The following is a 21,923-nucleotide window of genomic DNA, read 5'->3' as shown; positions in this document are numbered from 1 at the left end:
CTGTCACTGTTTTACTCTGAAATATTTTTGATGAGACTCTTCCTGTAATATTCATATTGCATTGAATCTACTTCTTCATGAGGCCCCAAAATATATTCATTGTCCTATCATTTCCTGAATTGTGACAAAGAACAAACTTAAGCTAGTAACATACTGTAAGTCAGACGAATTTTTGTTTAAGTTTAAGTTCTAGAGACAATGTCTAACCTGATATTTTTTATACTTCATCAAAAAATTAAATACTTTTAGAGAGGAAGATATTTATATACTTAATGGTGCAAGACTAAATACAGAGGAAGAAATTACATATATATTAAATTATTATCATTTAATTGACTTAGTGGAGCTACCTTATTTGATTTAACTGGAACAGCATAAAGAATAATAATAATCAAGAAACCTTATTAATTAAGTATTTTAGTATGTGCATCTTGCTTTTTCTTCAAGACATTCTGTTTTCTTTTTAGGGAGAGAATTTTTGCCCATATTTAAAGACATGATTGAAATTCAAAATAATATTTGTAGTAAAATTATGTATATAAAATTTGTGGGAGAATATTGAGATGATGTAAAAAAACACTCAGTATTTTTTCCTAGAGTTGTGAAATTAAAGGTAATTTTTTAAATATTTATTTATTTTTAAGAGAGAGAGAGCATTAGCAGGGGAGGAGCAGAGAGAGAGGGGGACAGAGGATCTGAAGTGGGCTCCGTGCTGTGCTGACACAAGCGAGCTCAATGTGGGGCTCAAACTCAGGAGCTGTGAGATCATGACCTGAGCTGGTCAGACACTGAACCGACTGAGCTACCCAGGTGCCCCAAAAAGCACTGTTTTTAAATGCCTGGCTTAATTCATTTTCATAATAAAAATAGAAAAAAAAACTTTTAATTTGAATGAATGATTGCAAGTTTGTTTCCACAGTCTTAACTATATACATTTTATTTGATTTCATGGAGGGAAAACAAGAAAACAAGTCTTGGTAGCTGCAATATAGTATATCTTTACTATTATTTAGATCCAGTATGTGTTTTTTGAAAATTGCATGAGGATTCTTGTTTTATGGCATTTAAATGTCTCTATGACTGTGATTCTACCAGGGAGTCTAGTGGTCACAGAATGATTGGACTGTTCGATTGCATTGTCAAAATAGTCAACACAGTAATTCCAATTTAACCAAACAGCACAACCTTTTCAAGTTCCAGAAAGACCATTTGGATGAAAGAAAGTTGGTATTTTTGTGAAAGACTATATTGCCGTCCACTTATCTCTATTTACATGCTACTGCTTTCATTTGCCTATTCACTCCTTTTATATAAGTCATTTGTTCACTTAACAAATTGTGTGTGTGTGTGTGTGTGTGTGTGTGTGCGCGCAAATAATTATTGCCCACCAATTGCAACCATTTTTATGGCAATTTCAGCTGTCAGAATTTGATTTGAAAGAAAACTATAATTGTGAAAATGGATTAGTTCTTAAGGAAGAGAAATAAACCAGAGAAAAAGGATTTGTTTTTTAATTTTAGCGATAGTCATTCTAATAGCACTCTCAACAGAGGTTGTTATTCCCTGTAAAAGTAATGTGGACAAGAAAATCCTGGTCAAGAACAGAGGAGCATATGAGAACAGAGAAAAGAACTAGTGTAAGCGCAGAATGAGACTTTACCACTGGTCATTGTGCCAGTCCCATCAAGTGACTGTTGGCCAAATATTACCAGGGCAGAGAGTCCTTGAACCAGGGGAAAAACGAGAAGACTTAGGATTCCTTGTACAGTGTTTTGACAAATGAAATCATGGATACTGTTTTCAGCTAACTAAAGTGAAAACACTTTAAAGGAATGCAGATATAAATCTAATTTTTTTTACAGTAAATAATAATAATATCTTTCATTTTTTGAGTGCTGCCAGTGTGCATGCCACATACTGTGTTAATGATTACTATATCATTTTATATAATTTTCACAATGCAACCCTGAAATGTATACTCTTATTCCTGTTTTATACATGAAAGAACTGATTTATGGGAAATGTAAATAACTTTACTGAAGCCATAAAAATTTCCCAGTATGTCTGATTCCAAATATTTTTCATTATTTCAGTTTCTTTATTCCAATAACTACTTACTGAGTTTATATAAATTTGGCAAGGAATGATGAATAAGACAGAGCTCCTGCCTTCACTTAGCCTTATAGTCTAGGGAGAAGGAGAACTGAACAAGGTATGAGAGGAAAGAAATTAATATCGTCAGAGTAGAAATACAGAGAGTCATTGCAAAGCACAGTAGTCAGCTGTCCTGAAAGATCTGACTTTTAAATTGAAACATAAGGTAGATCTGATATAAGAAATGGGTGAGGAGAGAAAAGTGGTGCAAGCAAAAGGTACAGGATCAGTCAAGAAACTGAGGCAAGGAAATACATGTAGTGAAAGACCAAAAATAAATCAGTTTGGGCTGGATCCCAGAGTTTGCAGGGGGAGGAGGTGAATGGTGAACAAAGGTTCAATCCTGGAGAGCCTATATATATATATATATATATATATATATATATATATATATATATACCTATACATATACACTGTGTTTACTGAAATCATAAATTTTATGGTAAGTGTAAGTTTTTGAAGAATGTAAGCAATGATTTAAAATTATTAGATGTATTCTAAAAGTGGATCACACCTGGAAAATGAATTGGAGAAAAACAAAGCTTAATGCAGTAAGAGGCAAGAGATACTCATAGCTTGGACTGAAATTCCAATCAAAATGGAAGAAGAGATGATACTCTAGTGCCATGTAGGAAATAGAAAATGAAATTACCATAATTCAATGATTCATCTGATGTGGGAGTTGACTGAGAAGCAGAGGTTTAGAAACAGCCCTATGTCCCGGGCTAGAAATAATAATAGAATGCAGGTGAAATTTCAACTTCTAAGAATACACTTCTTGGTCTGTCTCCCCAGTACCAAACCAAGTAGATATATGTAGTTAAAACTCTGAAAATAAAGTTTGAGCAATGGGTTAATGGTGGTACTTACTACTGAGAAAGGTGAGAAAAGAGATGAGAATGAGTCAGGTGTTGGGGTGACTAAGCATTTTTGGAGTCTGATTTCAGCGAATCGAGTGCACAGTATATTTAATTTGTGTTTAGTGAGATAATTTATGTGTGATTCACAGTCACTTCTATGGATAGTTATTTGTAACCACTGTAGTGTATGTTTGGCTTCCAATCATTGTGTTGATATATCCAACATCATGATAAATGAGTGCAGAGCTAAGGGGCATATCACTATATGAGTGTGCTTAATGACATTTGAAGTATGTAGGTAGTACAAAACAAGAAACTAGTCAATGGAAAATTATTCCAAATCTTAGAGCTCATATATAAGGTATATAGAGGTGACCCCAAATTTGACAACCATGCACTTTCCATGTGCCATGGTGCTTTCAATAATAAGTCACAAAATTTAAAGAAACTTTTCTAAGCTGATGATGATTTAAAATTTTTATCAAATATTCAAGAGAAAAGTCTGGATTCACATTTTATTCTTTCTGTAGAAAATATGATTATTGGGGCACCTGAATGACTCAGTCGGTTGTGTCTGACTTCAGCTCAGGTCATGATCTCGCAGTTTGAGAGTTCAAGCCCCGCATCGGGATCTGTGCTGACGGCTCAGAGCCTGGAGCTTGCTTCAGATTCTGTGTCTCCTCCTCTCTCTGCCCCTCCCCTGCTCATACTCTGTGTCTCTCTGTCTCTCAGTAAATAAACGTCAAAAAAAATATGATTGTAAAGATGAATAAAATATCTAGCTGAAATAAAAAAAACAAGGAGAAAAGGTATTTATTATACAGGTATGTTACTGAGTTAATTAGTGAAAATGTTGTTAGTTTTCAAGTTCATTGATGTTTTAACATATATAAATTTTTTTAAATTTGTAACGTATTATAATTTCTTTCACATTTTAAATATATATTTTTATACCTAATTTTGCATTTGTAATTTTATATTCTTTTCCTTAAAGAATGTCCCCAAACATTAATAACCTAGAGCCCACACTGTTTGGATATGCCTCTGGTGGGAGCTAATGACAAAATGCCATCTGTAAGGAAAAAAATGAGAGGAGAATCAAAGGCGAGAAGCTGATATTTTCCTCAGTGGTGTATGAGACCAAGATGGGATTCCCCATTAACAAGAGATATGGTTATCCCAAACTAAGATATAGTACTCACTGTAACACATGTGTCGGGTTGCTTAGATTATGGTGAGGAAGAGAAATTCTTTAAATTATAGGTCTCATTTACATGAAGACATGATTTAATATTAACAAGGACACGTAGATATTCTGGGTTAGAGGTTCTCAAACTTTAAAGTGCCTAAAGAATACCTAAAGAACTTTATAAAATTCTGATTTTTGCACTCTTATCTCCAAAGGTTCTAATCAGGAACCAGGATTTGCTTTTGTTTAGCGCACGCCCCAGGTGTCTTTAACACAGACATCTCCCAAACAACTTTGTTGACTATTGATTTGGGCCAGTATGGATTTCCAGGATGTACTGTTTGGGGTATCTTTTCTTAAAATCCCCCCTCCCTTACACTTTTGAGTGGCTAACATAGATTTATATTGCTAAACATGAAATGTCTGTGGAAAACAAAAAAGCATCTAAACACCACAATACACTATTATAATAAAGAGTATGTATAATATGGAGACATAATGGGATTATCTATGTATAAATAACTGGATTTGTTATATGTCAAGATGAATGGTTTTGGCTTTAGAAGCCTCAGAAATCAGTTATGGTGCTAAAAAAAGAGAGAGAGAAATCAAATCACATAGAAATCAGTGTCTAATTTCAATGATTTAATACATTTATTAGATGCATTTAGTATGCTTTGAAGAAGTCACCTCAGGATACATCTTCTTATTCTCAAAACTAATTTTTGAGAATATGCCTGCAACAAATATCTTAAAATTGAATTAAGAACCTTTGACATGTTATTTTTTAAATCAACTTTAATGAGGCATGATTTTTTATTGTCAGATTATTCTGACTATAAAAAAATAGTGCCTACTTTTAATCTTTGAATATGCAAATTAATTTTTTGAAAGGAACAAAAATAACAGAATAACATTGAGAGATAAGATAGGTAGAAGTCAGTGGCTCAAAAACAAGACCAGGATATTTTATAATGAAATTAATGTATTTAAATGAGGCAAATGTAGTAAATTTTTACTAAAGGGAATTTCAAAAGAAAAGAGAGTCAAACCTTTAAGATTCATCCAGTGCATGTGCCTACAGAGTACAATACTTAGATACAAGAGCTCCAGGAGGATTTTAAAGTTGTCCTTAGCTGAAACTTGTTTTCTAGATGAGGAATTCAGGACCAAGGCCCTGGAGTCATTTGCCCAGGAGGGAAGCATCAAGATACATCTGGGAACCCAGTGTTCCGACTTCTAACCTGTATAGTTTTCTATTTTGCTTTCATTTCCACTAACCTTTTGTGGGATGGGATGTATTAAACTCTTGATTTTTGAATTCATATCAGTGTAAGAATTCACTGACCTCACATTTTCAATCCTTATTTGAGCTAATGAACCATTTGTGCAGGTGTTATCTACACTTAAATTTACAGATTGCCCCACCAAAGGAGCTGTCAGACTTTGGGTAGGAGTAAGGTAAGGGAAGCACATCTAGCTCTATGTGTAATGAAAAGTAGCATAAATAGACAAATATTTTAAAGGAGAAGATAAAACACTTTGGGTTACTGTATGTATTTATAAGAATCTTAGCATGTAGTCTGATTGGGTGATATGCTGAGAGAAGGAATGATGCTTTGTCTATTCCAGGATATAGATATCATTTAGTAGATTCAATTAACTTTTTGCGGGGTGCGCCTGGGTGGCTCAGTCGGTTAAGCCTCTGACTTTGATTTTGGCCTGTGGCATGATCTCACAGATCATGAGATCGAGCCCCATGTCGGGCTCTGTGCTGATAGCACAGAGCCTATTTCGGATTCTCTCTCTCTCCTCTTTCTCTCCCTCTCTCTCTCTCTCTCTGACACTGCCTTACTTGCCACACTCACTATCTCTCAAAATAAATAAATAGACACTAAAAAATTTAACTTTTTGATCTCTCAAATAAGAAAGCTGGGAGGTAGTGAAGTTGGAAATGAAAAAAGAAAAAAAAATAACAAGGAAAAGAATCCCGGCTACCAGTCCACTGGAAGTGACTCCTGTTACTAAAATCAGTATTTTTATTCTGTTTTCTTCACTGAGCACTCAGGTGAGGAATGGAGAAATTTCCAAAATTGCACAAATTTCATCAGCAAAGGAACACTTATAGTTTATTATGTCAATTAAGTATATAATATGATTTTAAATAAACGATAAATAAGTGAGTAAAATGTGGATTTTGGTTCAGATTTTTGACTTTCAGTCTATTTTGCTGACATTCAGTGCAATATTTTGCTGCCACTGTTGGTAGCATCCTTTTGTATATTGTCTATAATATTTAGTATATTCTAGCTGCCCATGAAGGAACTGAAAATTCCTTTATTCAGTTTTTTAAATTTGTAAATTTGTAAACTGAATTACAATCCTGCACCATTTAAATATTGATAAGTGTGTTACTCTCTTTTCTGTGTTTTTCCTCAGTAAATTATTTTAATAATTCTTTTACCATGATTAATTAATCTATTCATTAAAGAATGTCTAAGACATATAATGATATTTACAAAATTGTGTTCAGAATTCATATCAAAGAAACCACAAATACCCTTTGGAAAAAAGAGCATGAATGTATATAATGAATAGTAATTAACAGGTAGATAATTAAAAACATGATGAGATATTGTGTTAATATACCTACTTTTAAATTGTAATAATTGGAATCCATTTAGTCTTCTTTGAATATAGAACATAGTTGGGGAAGCTAAAAATTTAACAAATATGAGATGTCAGGTTCTTGTATATATATTTTAAGTCTTTGTTGTCCAAATGTTAACTTGTTCTTAAGTTTAATTCATTTTTTAATATATTTTAAAGTAGCTTAAACATTTAAGTACTTCAGAAAAGTTATTTAATCTAGTGGAATATATCAACTTTAATTGTATAGTTGTCAGGACTTATTCATAGTTAACATCAGTAAAAGACCAGAGTCCTTAAAATTTGTTTGTTTTCCTCATGTTTGCGTACACTTTTATCTTCCCAATCATCTGCTAATAGTCTCTCAAAAGATATATATTATCTCAAAAGGTATGTATTATCTCAAAAGATATATATATATATATATATATATATATATATATATATATATATATCTTTGCTCATTCTTAAGAAGAATATCCTCATCCATTACAATGTTATGAAATTGCAGCAATTCAGTCACATCTTCAGACTCCACTTCTAATTCTAGTTCTTTTGCTATTTCCACCACATCTGTAGTTAATTCCTACAGTCAAGTCTTGAACCTTTCAAAGTCATCCAGGAGGATTGGAATCAACTTCTTCCAAACTCCTGCTAATATTAATATATTGATCTCTTTCTACAAATCAAAAATGTTATTAATGTCATCTAGAATGGTGAATGCTTTCCAGAAGGATTTTGATTGACTTTGCCCCAACCCAGCAGAAAAATTACTTTCTATAGCAGCTATAGCTTTATGAAATGTATTTCTTAAATAATAAGACTTGAAAGCCAAAATTACTCCTTGATCCATGGGCTGTAGAATGGATGTTGTGTTAGTAAGCATGAAACATTAATCTCATTGTACATCTCCACAGAGCTCTTGGGTGACCACCAGGTACATTGTCAAATGAGCAGTAATGTTTTGAAAGGAATTTTTTTTTCTGAGTAGGTCTCAACAATGGCTTAAACTATTCAGTAAACCATATAGTAAGCACATGTGTTGTTATTCAGGCTTTGTTATTCCATTTTTAGAACACAGACAACATAGATTTAGCGTAATTTTCAAGGGCCCATGGATTTTTGGAATGTAAATGAGCAGACTTGAACTTCAAGGCATCAGCTACATTAGCCCCTAACAAGACAGTCAGCTTATCTTTTGAAGGTTTGAAGCCAGTCATTAACTTCTCCTTTCTAGCCACAAAAATCATACATGACATCTTCTTCCAAAAAGGGCTGTTTTGTCTACATAAAATATCTGTTAGTTAGTGTAGCCACCTTCATTATTAATTAATGATCTTAGCCAGATCTTCTGGATAACTTGCTGCAGCTTCTACTTCAGCACTTGCTTCACCTTTTACTTTAATATTTTGGAGATGTCTTTTTTCCTCAAACCTCATGAACCAACCTTGGCTGGCTTTAGATTTTGCTTCTGCAGCGTCCTCACCTCTCTCAGACTTTGGGCTTTTCTCTGGTTTAGGCTTGGACTTAATGGAATGTTGGAGCTGGTTTGATCTTCTCTCCAGTCCACTAAAACCTTCTCCGTATCAGCATTAAGGCTGTTTTTCTTTTTTATCATTTATGTGTACACTGGAATAGCACTTTTACTTTCCTTCAGGAACTTTTCCTTTGCAATGCATCAGGGGCGCCTGGGTGGCTCAGTTGGTTAAGCGTCTGACTTCGGCTCAGGTCATGATCTCATGGTCCGTGAGTTTGAGCCTCGCGTCGGGCTCTGGTGCTGATGGCTCGGAGACTGGAACCTGCTTCGGATTCTGTGTCTCCCTCTCTCTCTGCCCCTAACCCACTTGCATTCTGTCTCTGTCTCTCTCAAAAATAAATAAACATTAAAACTGGTCAACCAAACAGCAAACTGGCTGATCACTTCTGCAAAATGATTATTCAACAAAGGAACTTTAAACCACAGGATTGCATAGGTAGTTCATTCTTCCTCATGGCAAATCTGGAGCTGTCTTTCTGGGAAGGATGCTGCATCTTAAGAGTACAGCTTAAGAATGAGGTCACAACTCACTTAAAACTCATATTTCCTGAAAAACGGGCAAGCACCAGGATGTCCACCCTTCATGGAATTTTTCCAAGTTCTATTATCATGGGGTCTCTTAAAATTAACAAGCTTTTGAAAATAGTCAGAAAATATGCAGAATGTGTTTGAGGTCAAAAGAAATAGAAATATCACAATGATACAATCTCTTGTACTGACATTCAAAAACAATACTTCTTAGTATAGTTTGACATTCAAAAACTATACTTCTTAGTATAGTTTAGGGTGTGGGGAAAAAAGTAAGGTTGGGGGCTTACTTTGACACTATATTTGGAGGGCAGTGCAAGCAGGGGAGGGGCAGAGATAGAGGGAGACAGAATCCCAAGCAGAATCCCTGATGTGGGGCTCCAATTCGTGAACCTTGAGATCATGACCTTAGCAGAAATAGAGTTGGATGCTTAACCGACTGAGCCACCCAGGTGCCCTATCACGAAGTATTTTTGAGTAAAACCAAAAAGAACAATATTTTGAATATTTAAAAAAATCCAACAATTTATATGTATAGAAAAACCTACAGAAACATTTTTAAAAGTAGTTGCAGTTATTGTCTATGAGTGGTGAACTTCAGTATATTGATTTTTGTCCCTTTATTATCTTCCATTTTGTTTTGTTTTACTTAAATATAACTTGTGTAATTATAATAACACCAAAATTTGAATGATAGAAAATAATAACAGTCTAATACAGAGTCAGGTAATATGATTTAATACATGTTTTGTTAAATTATATTGTTTGTCAGTAATTTCTTAATTTGGGGGAAAAATGTAAAATCATTGGCATAATGTGAGAACATGTATGCATTTATATCTCTTCCTGAAAACATTATGAGGCTTGATTTATATTCCTTTTGGCCCCCATGGCTACCTTTTCTAATTTCCTATTAACATTAAAATGTTACATTAGACCTTTCCTTTTTATAGAGTGATAATTACTTTCACAAGGATTCATTTAAATTCTCATGACATGTGTCTTCTGCAGAGAAGTACTTAATTATCTCTGTTACTTATAGTTATGTTTAGGAAACCCATTGAACTTTCATTCATATTTCACAATTATCCAAATAACATAAGCCTGCCTAGCTGGGACCTCTGTCCTCTACCACATTAACTAATAAAGATGCTCTTCTCATTTGATAGTTTGGGGTTTAGACATATATCTACAAAAGGTTTCCATTCTATGAAAACCACTATCTCACCATATTTTAATTTCCCCCCTAGAGGACTTTCATACATTTTAAGTATTTGTTTGATGATGGAGATAAAATACAAGGAGCTGGAAAGTTCATTTATTCCATGCTTTTGATTGTGGAGAATACTAAAGAAGGAAATTCTTGACAATATCCAACCTTTTGTGTTCTTAATATTCAGTCTTTTCATCTGTGGTACACCTTCATGATTGCCTCTATCTCCACAAATGCCTTCTTTTTTATTTTTTATTCACAAAGCTGTAAATAAATTATAAACAAAGGTTCATTCTTTCTAGGGACAGTTGCTGCCTTTATAGATCTGAGACTCAAACACACCGAATTTTAGATATCAGCCAGAACTTGGGTAAGGTTTGAGAAGAAGGAAGCACTGAGGCCTATTTTGGAAGTGCAAATTTGGTGCAAAGTCACAACATTTAAAAAGAGGGTGAATACCAATGGTTTATATGACTTCCAGGTAGATTTTTAGTGCAACATCTGTAGTGCCTGCACATGTATGTGTGGAATGTTTGGGGCTGTTGCAATGACTGAAGGCACTGCTGGCATTTAATCTCTAGAAGTCAGTGATGCTAAATATACTCACAGTGCAAAAATTGTTGCTCTCAAAATGCCAGTAATCTCCAAACTGAGAAAAAAACTCCTTTAGTGGTAATGAGAGAGCTTTGTGTTAGTCAGATTAGTATTTGTGTTCTGCTTCCTAGTTGGGTAATATTAAGAAAGTCTTTCAACTTTCTAAACAGTCTCGTATCTGATTCGTTGAACATAAATAACAAGTTTTTGTGAGTATTAAATAAAATAGATTGTTTATTTTAGTATGTGGCAGATAGTGTGCATTCAATGACTGTTGCCATTTATAGTATTATTATCTTCCCCACAAGAAAGTCTTTTAAAAAATGTATCAACTTAAAATAACAAAAAGTCAAGGGTGCCTGGCTCAGTCATTTAAGCATCCAACTTTGGTTCAGGTCATGATCTCATAGTTCGTGGGTTTGAGCCCTGCGTCGGGCTCTGTGCTGACAGCTCAGAGCCTGAAGCCTGCTTTCAGATTCTGTGTTTCCCTCTCTCTCTGCTCCTCCGCTGCTCGTGCTTTGCCTCTCTCTGTCTCTCAAAAATGAATAAACGTTAAAATTATTTTTAAAAAATAACAAAAAATAAGAAGGCTTACTGCATGAAGAACATGTTAAAATATTGACTGCACTCAAGTCAAACAATGTGAATATTCAACCTATTTTCCAGGCTATCTTTGACACATAAACTAAACCTCAGCCATAGGAATCACTTGGTGTTCCAGTAATATACCGTGTGTTCCCTCTATGATCTTCCTTTTGTTTGGAATGTTATTCTCCCACCTAGTGAGCTTGGCAATCTCACTTTTTTATATTAAAATGACTTTAACATACCTTTTTTGGGGGGAACTTCCCTGATACCTGTATCAGTTTCTTCTGGTTGGTAGTGAAATTATGCAACATGCCATGGCCAAGTAATAAGGATATTTGTTGCATAACATGACAAAATGTGTAGAGATCCATGGGATGGAGTGCAGAGGCACCTCAGGGTAGTCCAACACTATCTTCTAAAACCTAGTGATGAATGTCTTTCTGCTATTGTCATCCTCACTGTGTTAGCCTTTGTCCTCAGGCTTATTTATCCTCATGCTCTGATTATGGCTGTGGCTGCTTCAGATTTCAAATGCTGACAACCTAAAGCAATGCAGAAAGCTCTTCCCCTCCTCCTTTCAAGTCTTCTTTTTTTTTTCTTTTTAATAGAAAGAAAATTGTTTCCTGGGAAAGTCTTAGCAGACTCTCAACCTTGGTTGTCACTGATGAACTCTAGACACGTGTCCATGCCCTCGCCACAAGGGAGACAGGGAAAGCAAGCAAATGGTTTTCCCTGCCTCTACAGTGGGATATGGGGTTTTTCAAAAGTAGTAAAAGTAGCTGTTGGGTAGGTCACAAACAAGGTTTCCTGCCTGCCTTCTCTGCATCTCTGCTGCAGCTGTCTACAGCACAACTCTCAGCTGTCCACAGCACAAGTTCCTCCGTTTGCAATGTTTTTCCAATACCCTCCACACCTATATTAACACTTATTTCACATTACTGTAAATATTTCTACATTTGCCTCCCCCTCAGCAACTTATGGGTAGAAATCCTGTTGTCTTCATCATTATATTCCTATTTTGGTTCACCATAAATGAGTACTAATTAAATGAGTAAGTTTAAAGTCTTTTAAAATAGGAAACAAGAAATTATCGTTGAAAAATATATTTTAAAATCAAAGTTGGAACTTGAGATAAGTGAAATTTTAGTCTTTGAAGAGCCCTTAATGGTTAAAACACAGCATAACAGATAGGAGATATTGCATCATCCCCGAAAGAGCCAAAGCCTAACCATCTGCTTCATATCTCACTAAGCCTAGAGATGAGAAAAAAGATGTGAATTTTGGTACCCCCTGGGAGATTGGAAGAGGATCACACAGGATTTAGAGAATAGAACTTGCAAGGAAATGTCAATAATTTAGGCTTTTTCTTTTACATTTACGGAGACCTGTCAAAATTTTCCCTTTCCTTAACAATGTAGTATATGAAATAACTGCAGATTCATTTCACAGGGCTTTTGAGAAAGGGCAGGTAAAAAGGAAATAGAACATTTCTACTGAAATTTCAGAAAAGAACACTGAACTGCAAAGCTTTAGTCCAATGATAATAAAAAGTGGAGTCGACCATGTTGAATGTATCAGTTTTATTCCACTGAAAAATACAACCTTTGTCTCTTGCTAAATAAAAGACAGTGTTTTTACTTTGGTACTTTTTTGTTTTTTTCTTGATAAAAAAAGCAGTTCTACGCTGAGTGTGTTACAATTTTCCATATCACTTCCTGAGGAAAAACAGAACAAAACAAAACAACAACAACAACAACAACAACAACAAGGAGGCTAAGAATATTTAAATGATCAAGGGAACAACAAAACAAAACAAAAAATAAAACAAAACCAACTTTCTGAAAATTAAATGTCAAATTGGATTTGAAATGTTTACAGAGATACTTTTCATTTGTTCATTATGATAGAAATGATAAATGAGCAAAGCTTCTTCTGAAGATAATGTACTTCTTTAAATTTCCAATTTTGTCCTGGTTTTACATAAGGTGTTTTGTAAATAAAAATTGCCATTTGCATCACCAAAACCACTTGGCGTTTAATAAGGCATAGGGTGATTGCAAATTTGGTAGCCAGCAGAAAACATAAAAATATACAATTCAGTTACAATTTTCTCATAATACAAATATATCACATTTTGGCATTTTCTCATGAGAATAAAAACATGCACGCGCGCGCGCACACACACACACACACACACACTCTTCCTAATTCATGTATTTCCCAGTGATGGCATTTACTTGAGCATTTATTCTGTATTTTTCATAAAGTCTTGTCATGTGTTTCTAGTTATTATTGTTGGCCTTAGTCCTGTCATTTGACATCAAGGAGGAGAGGCATTTTACTTAAGCAGGTAGCGTTGAAATGAACAGAACGCAACTTAGGAGAAAATGGCCTTAAAGTAATGGTAAAGTACCTGACAGCTTGGCTAATCAGACTTGAAAAAAAGTGATGTTTGGGCTGTGAGATGTAATGGTTCTAGTATTAGTTTCCTATTGCTATTGTAACAAATTATTGCAAACTCAGTGGGTTAAAGCAACACAGTTTTTCTTATCTTGCAGTCATGGCGGTCAGAAGCCTAAATCCTGTCCTTAGGACTGAGTCTTTATGCAGTCTCTGGATGAAAGTCTGTTTCCTTGCCTTTTTCAGCTTCTAGAGGCTGTCCCACATTGCTTGGTGTGGGACATCAGATCGTTCCAACTTGTGTTTCTGTTTTCGCATCTTCTCTCCTCTCTGACTTCCCTTTTATAAAAACTCTAAAGATTGCATTGGGCTCACATGGATAATCCAGGCTAGTCTCCCTACCTCATGATCCTTAGCTTAATCACATCTGCCCAGTCCCGTTTACTATGTAAGGTGACATTCTCAGGTGTGGGAGTTAGGATATGAACATTTTTGGGGTAACATTATTCAGCCTGCCAAAGGACTCTTATTCAAACGTTTGGTTTGTCTGTCTTAATCAGTCTTCGCTTCAGGGATAACAGAGTTCTAGGTGGAGTTGTATGCTAATTTTAAAATACCACAATATATGTACATACTGTATGAGTGTATGTGCACATATGTCTGTACTTAGAGTAATTAAGTGTCTAAATTCTCAATAATGACTCAGCAGGACAATGGGAATTATTAACTAAAATTCATGTTATTATTGAAAGGTGGGTACTCTTGTAAAAAGTTTAGGAAAGAAAAAAGAAGTAAAAACCTATGAATTACTGAAGTGGGGGTTAGTAAAAGTTTATTGTGCCTACACCAAAAAGATAGTTTGCAAACTGAGAGTTGTATTCCATGTGGAATGAGGCTTAGAGCTATATTGTTATAAAGCGGCTTATATAGTATGGAGGCAAGGACTATTCTTCACAGTGATTGTTTACAATATTATGATTTTCTTAAATATAAGGTAATTGGTTAGCGGTTACCTCATATCCATTTTGGGGAACAGTTTAAGTTTTGCTTAAATTTTCAGAGGCATAAGCAAGAACTGACCCAGGTCAAATTAGTCTCCTTTGTCTTGCCTCGCAAATAAGCTAAATTAAGCTTTGCTTGCATGACTAAAGTAGTTTGTTCAGGGAATTTTCAAGTCTGGTCTCTTGTTTGATTTTAGCACTCTTCATTACTAACTGTCCCTCTAATTTAAGCTTGGGCAGATTGTTAAGATGGATTTAATAAAGACAAATGATACTATGAATTATATAGTCTTATAGTGTATAATATGGTTTATTTTTAATCAACCAGGCTTTTTGTGGAGGAAAACTAAGTACTTAGTAAAATTAAACTGCCAGGTTTGACCATTTTTGACCGACCTTTCTTCACACAAACCTTCTTAATATAATCCAAATATATTTTCCTATTTCTATTAAACATAGACTTAAAATGATGAGTTACATTTTATCTTACACTTACAAAGATGGTATTTTTAAAAGAATTATCTTAAAAAATACCACTATCATAATATATTTGGCTAAGTTAGCATTGCATAACCAGGTATTGTAAAAGTGTAATTTTCAGTATAGTCTTTAAGAGACTCTGGAGGATAACACTGAATCTCTCTCAAGTTTGATTTTTAGTTTTCATGGATGCTTTAATTTCATATGGTATAAACTTTAGTATTCAGGTTATTTTATTTTAACCAGGGGATAACTTCGTTTTAATTTTGGTGATTAACTAAATAAAGCTATTTATCATTTTGATAATAAAATATAAAACACAGTATTGCTTTGTTTTTTATCCCCCACCCTTTATCCAAAAAAAAAAAAGAAAGAAACAAACAAACAAAGAAAGAAAGACAGAAAGAAAGAAAGAATAATTCTTTTCAGAAAAATGTGAGATTTTTCCATTAAAGTCACCTTGTTGGGGCAAATATAAAGTCTTAAGACAGAACCTTCAGCCCCCCAGGAGCTCATTACCAGTAGCTACAATACATACGGTAAAATACAATAGGAGCTTTTTGGATGGAGTGTTATAGAACTGGTGATGGAGGAAGAAAAAAGTTTCTTGGGGAAGTTTTGATTAAAGGAGGTAAAATGTCATTGACTTTAGAGGAGAGACTAGAATTTCATTGTACGGGAAAGGGCATTCCAAGCAAAGCAATAAAACAGTAAAGACACATAAAAGTATATATTTAGGGAAAGTGAATAGAAGAGCATAGAGAACTAAAAGTGTTTGTTGGACCAAGAATGGATAGTCGAAGAAAGCATTGAAGAAGAAATGCTTTTGCCATATTATGAAAAAACAATTCGTATGGAATTCTAAAGGATTTTTCTTCATCCATATATGCACATTTTTCTGGAGAAGGGGTAAATATAAAGGCAAAAGATTTAAGGTACTTCCTAATAACTCGATAACTAACACCACTCCTTTAATTTTACATGAGCTTAATCAAAATTTGAAGTTGAGTTAGTAATACTAGTAATATCTGTAATACAGTAAGAATTTCTGTAGATCTCTACAAGAATTCTATTCTTCTGGTAATGGAATCATTGCTTCTTATGTGGGAAGAAAGGAAATGTAGCTATATTTCTCTTTTAGCAATTATAGATGGTATATTATTAACCATTATATGACTGTCAGTGATGAGATATATAGATATACTAGATTTAGTAGATATACTAAATAAATATTTATGATGTTAACTAACTTCTGAAATTCTAAGTCACAGACCTTCCCTAATGCTTAGCTAGTGCAGGAGGTTGTAGCAATTCTTTAACTTAGCTAGGATCAATATTGCATTCCTCAGGAATTTAGCTGTTGAATGGGTGCTACCCTTCCTTTTACCTTTAATATGCAGTTACCAGAGTTCATCATTTATACTTCCTTTGAAATGTTTTTAATGTTTATTCATTTTTGAGACAGAGACAGAGCATAAGCAGGGGAGGGGCAGAGAGAGGGAGACACAGAATCCAAAACAGGCTTCAGGCTCTGAGCTGTCAGCACAGAGCCCAATGCAGGCCTGGAACCCATGAGCTGTGAGATCATGACCTGAGCCGAAGTCAGACATTTAACCGACTGAGCCACCCAGGCGCCCCTATCCTTCCTTTAAATGTCCCCATAATGTCCTATTGTGCATTTAGTAGGCAATTATCTTTTTTTTTTTGTAAACTAACATTCTCATTAGTATTTAAATAGCAAGTCGACATCTAAGGGAAATGGCATCACATTATTATAAATTAATCATGGTGAAAAACTCAAGGAGCTGGAGTCTACATAATTTTTTCAATAGATGCCTATTGGGGGATATTAGTTTTAGTATTTGACTGTGATACTTCCTGTCTTTTTAAAAGATAAAAAATAGTTCATTGTGACATTAAAATGAGGAAATACAAATTAGATAAGTCTGTGGCAACTCATGTATCTAAAATCTTTTGTTTAAGACCATCTACATGCAACTTCCAAAAATGTTACTCTTAATTTTTATTAAAATGAGCAATTATATGCTTTCATATAAATGTAGCAAGATTATCATACTAATCTAGGGTGAATCCAAACTTAGTAAAAGTCTATAGGCTATGGTTGTCCTAATCTTTTCATGTCTTTTTATTGCAAGATACTATTATTTTAAAGAGATAGACATGGTCCTAGCTTTGATCTTCTTCCTTAGGGATGTAAGTGAAACTGCCTACACATTCTCATAAGCTTCTTGTTTTAATTACAGTGTATAACAGTACCTTTCATACAATATGAAGATATTTAAAATAAGATTAGTTTGAATATCTCAGAAGTGTGGCATGAAGCATTAAATAGGATAAGTGGAAAATACATGTATACACAGAACATATTTAGCTTCTGATTCAAGGAACTCAATCCGGTGGATATCTTTTAAAATAATCACCTTGAAGTAGTGAACATTCATTTGGATCATATAATCAGTGCTTTTAAAAACCAACCTTGAAATGGAATATCTGGTTGAAAAATAAATAGGTGAGTTGTAGAAAGCTATTCTTAACTGCTACTTCTTAGAGAGATAATATAAACCTGTCCTCAAAATTGCAACAGTACAAGTTGTCTTTCAAGGTTGGATCTTGCTTAGAAGCTGATGACACAGGCTCATTAGGTAAATCCCCGTAAGTCTGTCTTACTCCTAATATGTATCTATTTTGAATTAGGATGGATTTGGGTACATATCTATACATGTGAATATGTATTGAGGGTGGTTTGCATATTTTCCCAAGGGATTTTCTTCTGATATTTTCCCCAAGGGATTATTCTGTATCTGTGTTCAATGTAGGTGAACGTTTGGACATTAATACAACACAAAATGAACAAAACATGATAATTGTCAACTGCACACTTTTCAGCCTTAGCTGGATCCTCATCGCTGTTAGAAAGAAATCCTTTCACAAATTCCTAGTTGAGTCCTGCTCCAACTCCCTCAGCAGTTATCCTAAATCTTTACCACTTTTTCCAGTTCCATCCTTTGCAAATTGTAAAAAAATAATATTGCTTTTCAGTTCTTTGAGAAAACACAACCAGGCAAGAAAGCAGCTTCCTACCAGGTAATTACTTATCTATTTCATGTCTATTTCATTTCTCTCTCCTTTCTTCCTCTGGGCAGGTGCCCCTACTAGTGTTTAGGTTCTTATTCCAGCCACATGAGCTCTCCTTGGGAAACTGTTCCACTTCCACATCCTTGGGCTCCAGTCTCTCTTCCTTCAGTGGCATCTTTTCCTCAGCCTACACATTTGCTCCATCTTTTCAGAACTCATCGTATTGAGTGTTGTCACAGTGACCCCCTTCCTCATTACAATTCTTGAAATTTCACATGGTTTTAGTGAAACTCCTTTTCCTTTGCCTTTCTCCTTTTGTATCTCTGGATAAACTTTCTGTCCCCTCTGTCCCCTTGCCTGACCTACTCCTATTTCTTTGCCTCTACCCGTTTCCCCCCACCTCACTTAAATTTCATCTACATTTATTCCTACAGTTTTTTGCTCTTTCCTTTACAGCTCCAGTTCTGTTCCATGTTTCCAGTTTTGATTATTCTCCTAAATTTCAGACTTAAAATGCATCTCTGCCTGATGCATATTTATTCTTGAATCTCCCACAAGCATCTCATACTCATTACATTCAAAAGCTGTTGAGAAGTTCTACATTTAGGGTCAAAGATCTGAACTTAAGATTCTGACATTTAATGAGATGGCGAGCAGGATATTTGACTTCAGTTTCCTCACCAAACACTGTCTTGAAACTCTATTTTACCGATATATTTATCCACCAACCATCCCTTCTCATATACATTATTGCAGTAACATCCTAATTGATCCCCTTGTTTCCACCTTCACTTCACTGAAGTTTTTTCTCAACACAGTAGTCAGAATTATACTTTAAAACAGTAAGTTATATCATCTCTTTATTCAGAACCTTCCAACGGTTTGTCGTCTTGACTTTTAATAAAAATCAAGCTTTCCTGTGTCCTCCTCAACCCTGTATATACTGATTCCTTGCCCCAACTCTTTCTACTCTCTCTTTTTCTCCAGCTATTCTGACTTCCTCAGTATTCCTTAAATTTTACTGGACACCCTCCTGCCTCAGGTCCATAGTATATGACTCTTACTACATTACCTTTTATTCAAATGGATGTCACCCCCCACTTCATTTCAAATGTCATTGTCTGCGATGTATTCTCTGACCACCTTATTTAAAATTGTATATCCATATCCCCAGCCTCCAATTCTTAATCCCCTTCTCTGTTTTATTTTTCTCCATAAAGTTTTATCTTCTTATGTATTATGCACATAACTCATTTATTTTGTTTTTGTTTCTATCCTGCCACTATTAATATAAGCTTCATGATGCCAAGGATTTCTACTTAAAAAAAAAGTTATCTTCAGTGCCTAGAGCATAGTAGAAACTCATTAGTGATTGTTGACTAAGTAAATGAATGAAAAAATTAAGATTGGGGGAGGGGAGAATGGAAGTGCTTTTGAGGTAAAAAAAAAACACTATAAAATACTTATTATTCCCTCTGTTATACCTATTATTATTATCCCACTGCCTGCATGACCAGGGCCATGTATACATTACTTTTTTTGTTAATATCCATATATTTTATTTTGGTTTTGAGATGCCATCCAGTTAATTTTTGAGGCTATTCACTTGGAGATATATTTGAGCCTTTCAACCATTTGGTCACCAGTTATTAATTCTTACATCACTTGGAGCAGAGTCTCCATTTTAGTTCCCAGTACTTTAGTCCAATCATCTGGAGCTTTTCTCTAGACAATTGCAAGAGTGTCCTGACAGATGACTTTGTCGCATATATTATCATAAATAGCCTTTCTTAAGTACTTTTGTATGACTTCAAATTATCTACAAAACATTTCCTATGATAATCAAAGTCCTTCATTACTGACTCTGACCTATGTTTTGAGATACTATTTCCAACACCCTAAATAGTTCTTTTTGGCTCTTTTTTGTTTCTTTATACTTTCAATAAGTACTTATTGATTATTTACTGAGTCAGGAATTATACAATGGCATTTAGCAAGGCACCATCTCTTTTCCCTTATTCTCATAGCAATTTATTATAGTTTGGGAGGAAAGAAAGTGGGAAACAGTCTAGCATCTCAATATCATAAATCAAATGCAGAGTAGCTATAGGTACAAAGAACATCCATTCTGATTTTTCTGGAAGAAATTTGGTTTATACCTGTTTCCCAGTATAATTCTTAATAAGCCTTCCTTAATCTTCAGAACTCTCCCAGTTTGATGACAAATTATGTGGTCTCTTTTATTATAAGCAAAACAATGTGAATTTTATCCCATGCTCTTTTCCTATATAAAGTTATGTGGTAGTCTAAAGCAAAACATATATTCTCCTCCTCTAGCTTTGGAACGTACTTATACATATGGTGGGGGAAAAAAAAACAACAACAATTTTATAACCTGAATGTCATTCCAATTTTAGCAATTGTTTTTGTTTCAAATGGATTTTAATAATTAGTGCCTTACAATCAAAAAGAATGAAACCTTCCCATTTGCAACCACGTGGATGGAACTAGAGGGTATTAGGCTAAGCAAAATTAGTCAGAGAAAGACAAATATCATATATATATGACTTCACTCATATGTGGAGTTTAAGATACAAAACAGATGAACATAAGGGAAGGGAAGGGAAGGAAAAGTAGTATAAAAACAGAGAGGGGAACAAAACATATGAGGCTCTTAAATACAGAAAACAAACTGAGGGTTGCTGGAGGGGTTGGGGTGGGGGGGATGGGCTAAATGGGTAAGGGGCATTAAGGAAGACACTTGTTGCTAACTAGGCTAACTAACTTGGATGTAAATAAATAAATACATAAATAATTTTTTTTTGTTTTTAAAGAAAAAGTGATTAGTGCCTTGGACATATTTTTACTCTACTCCTTGTCTGGAATATCTTATATTTACTCTCTATTTATCTAAGTCCTACCCATTTTTAAAGTACATCTTCAAACTGTTCTTTGCTTTTGTCTCCATCTCTATGACTCTTTTAGCAGTCATTTTCTATATCATTTATTTGGCAACTTTTTGTATACACTAAGTACTTTTTTCCTCCGGGAACTGTTGGCAGAAGTAGTCTGCTGGATCCTCAAAGCCAAAGATCGTGACTTCTACATTTTTGTAGCAACAGTTCGAGCTAAATACAGAGTATGCTCAATTAAGTTAATCTTAAAAAACAAGTTATGATAACAGTGGTAATAAGTGTGATATTGACAGTAGACTTGTTGAAAAATATAATATGGTAAGATAAAACAATAGGGACTTTCAGGAAATATCTATAGTATGAGAATGGGAAAAATTTAATTATATACCACATCCATTGGTTAAAGATGTGTGTATGTTTGTATATGTTTGTAATGTATATTTATTGAAAATTATGTGGGGGTTGGGAGGGAGAGAAAGGAAAGATATACCATATTTTATGCAACCATTGTGTGGAAAATGCACCATCATTTTGTATATTACTAGGGGAAAAATGTCAGTGAAGTTATGGTCTAATGCTTTCATATCATTTAGAATTTTTATTTGATAACATATTGAAAGACCTACTTATTGATAGATTTTTAAAATTTTGAATCATTCCTGTATATACATAAACAAAAGTATAAGTGATATCAAATGGTTAAGATGTTCCTAACACTC

The 21,923-nt window shown here is 34.4% G+C and overlaps 1 protein-coding gene across 3 annotated transcripts in view; it reads left to right on the top strand.

Moving 5' to 3' along the window:
- LRP1B (LDL receptor related protein 1B) overlaps positions 1 to 21,923 on the top strand; it is a 1,862,224-nt gene that overhangs the window by 326,875 nt on the left and 1,513,426 nt on the right. The gene's annotated exons all lie outside the window — the stretch shown is intronic.

The sequence above is a fragment of the Acinonyx jubatus genome, chromosome C1 (genome assembly GCF_027475565.1).
Source record: "Acinonyx jubatus isolate Ajub_Pintada_27869175 chromosome C1, VMU_Ajub_asm_v1.0, whole genome shotgun sequence".
NCBI lineage: Eukaryota > Metazoa > Chordata > Mammalia > Carnivora > Felidae > Acinonyx > Acinonyx jubatus.
Note: the sequence above shows the minus strand (reverse complement) of the source record. Positions and strands in the feature narration are given on the sequence as shown.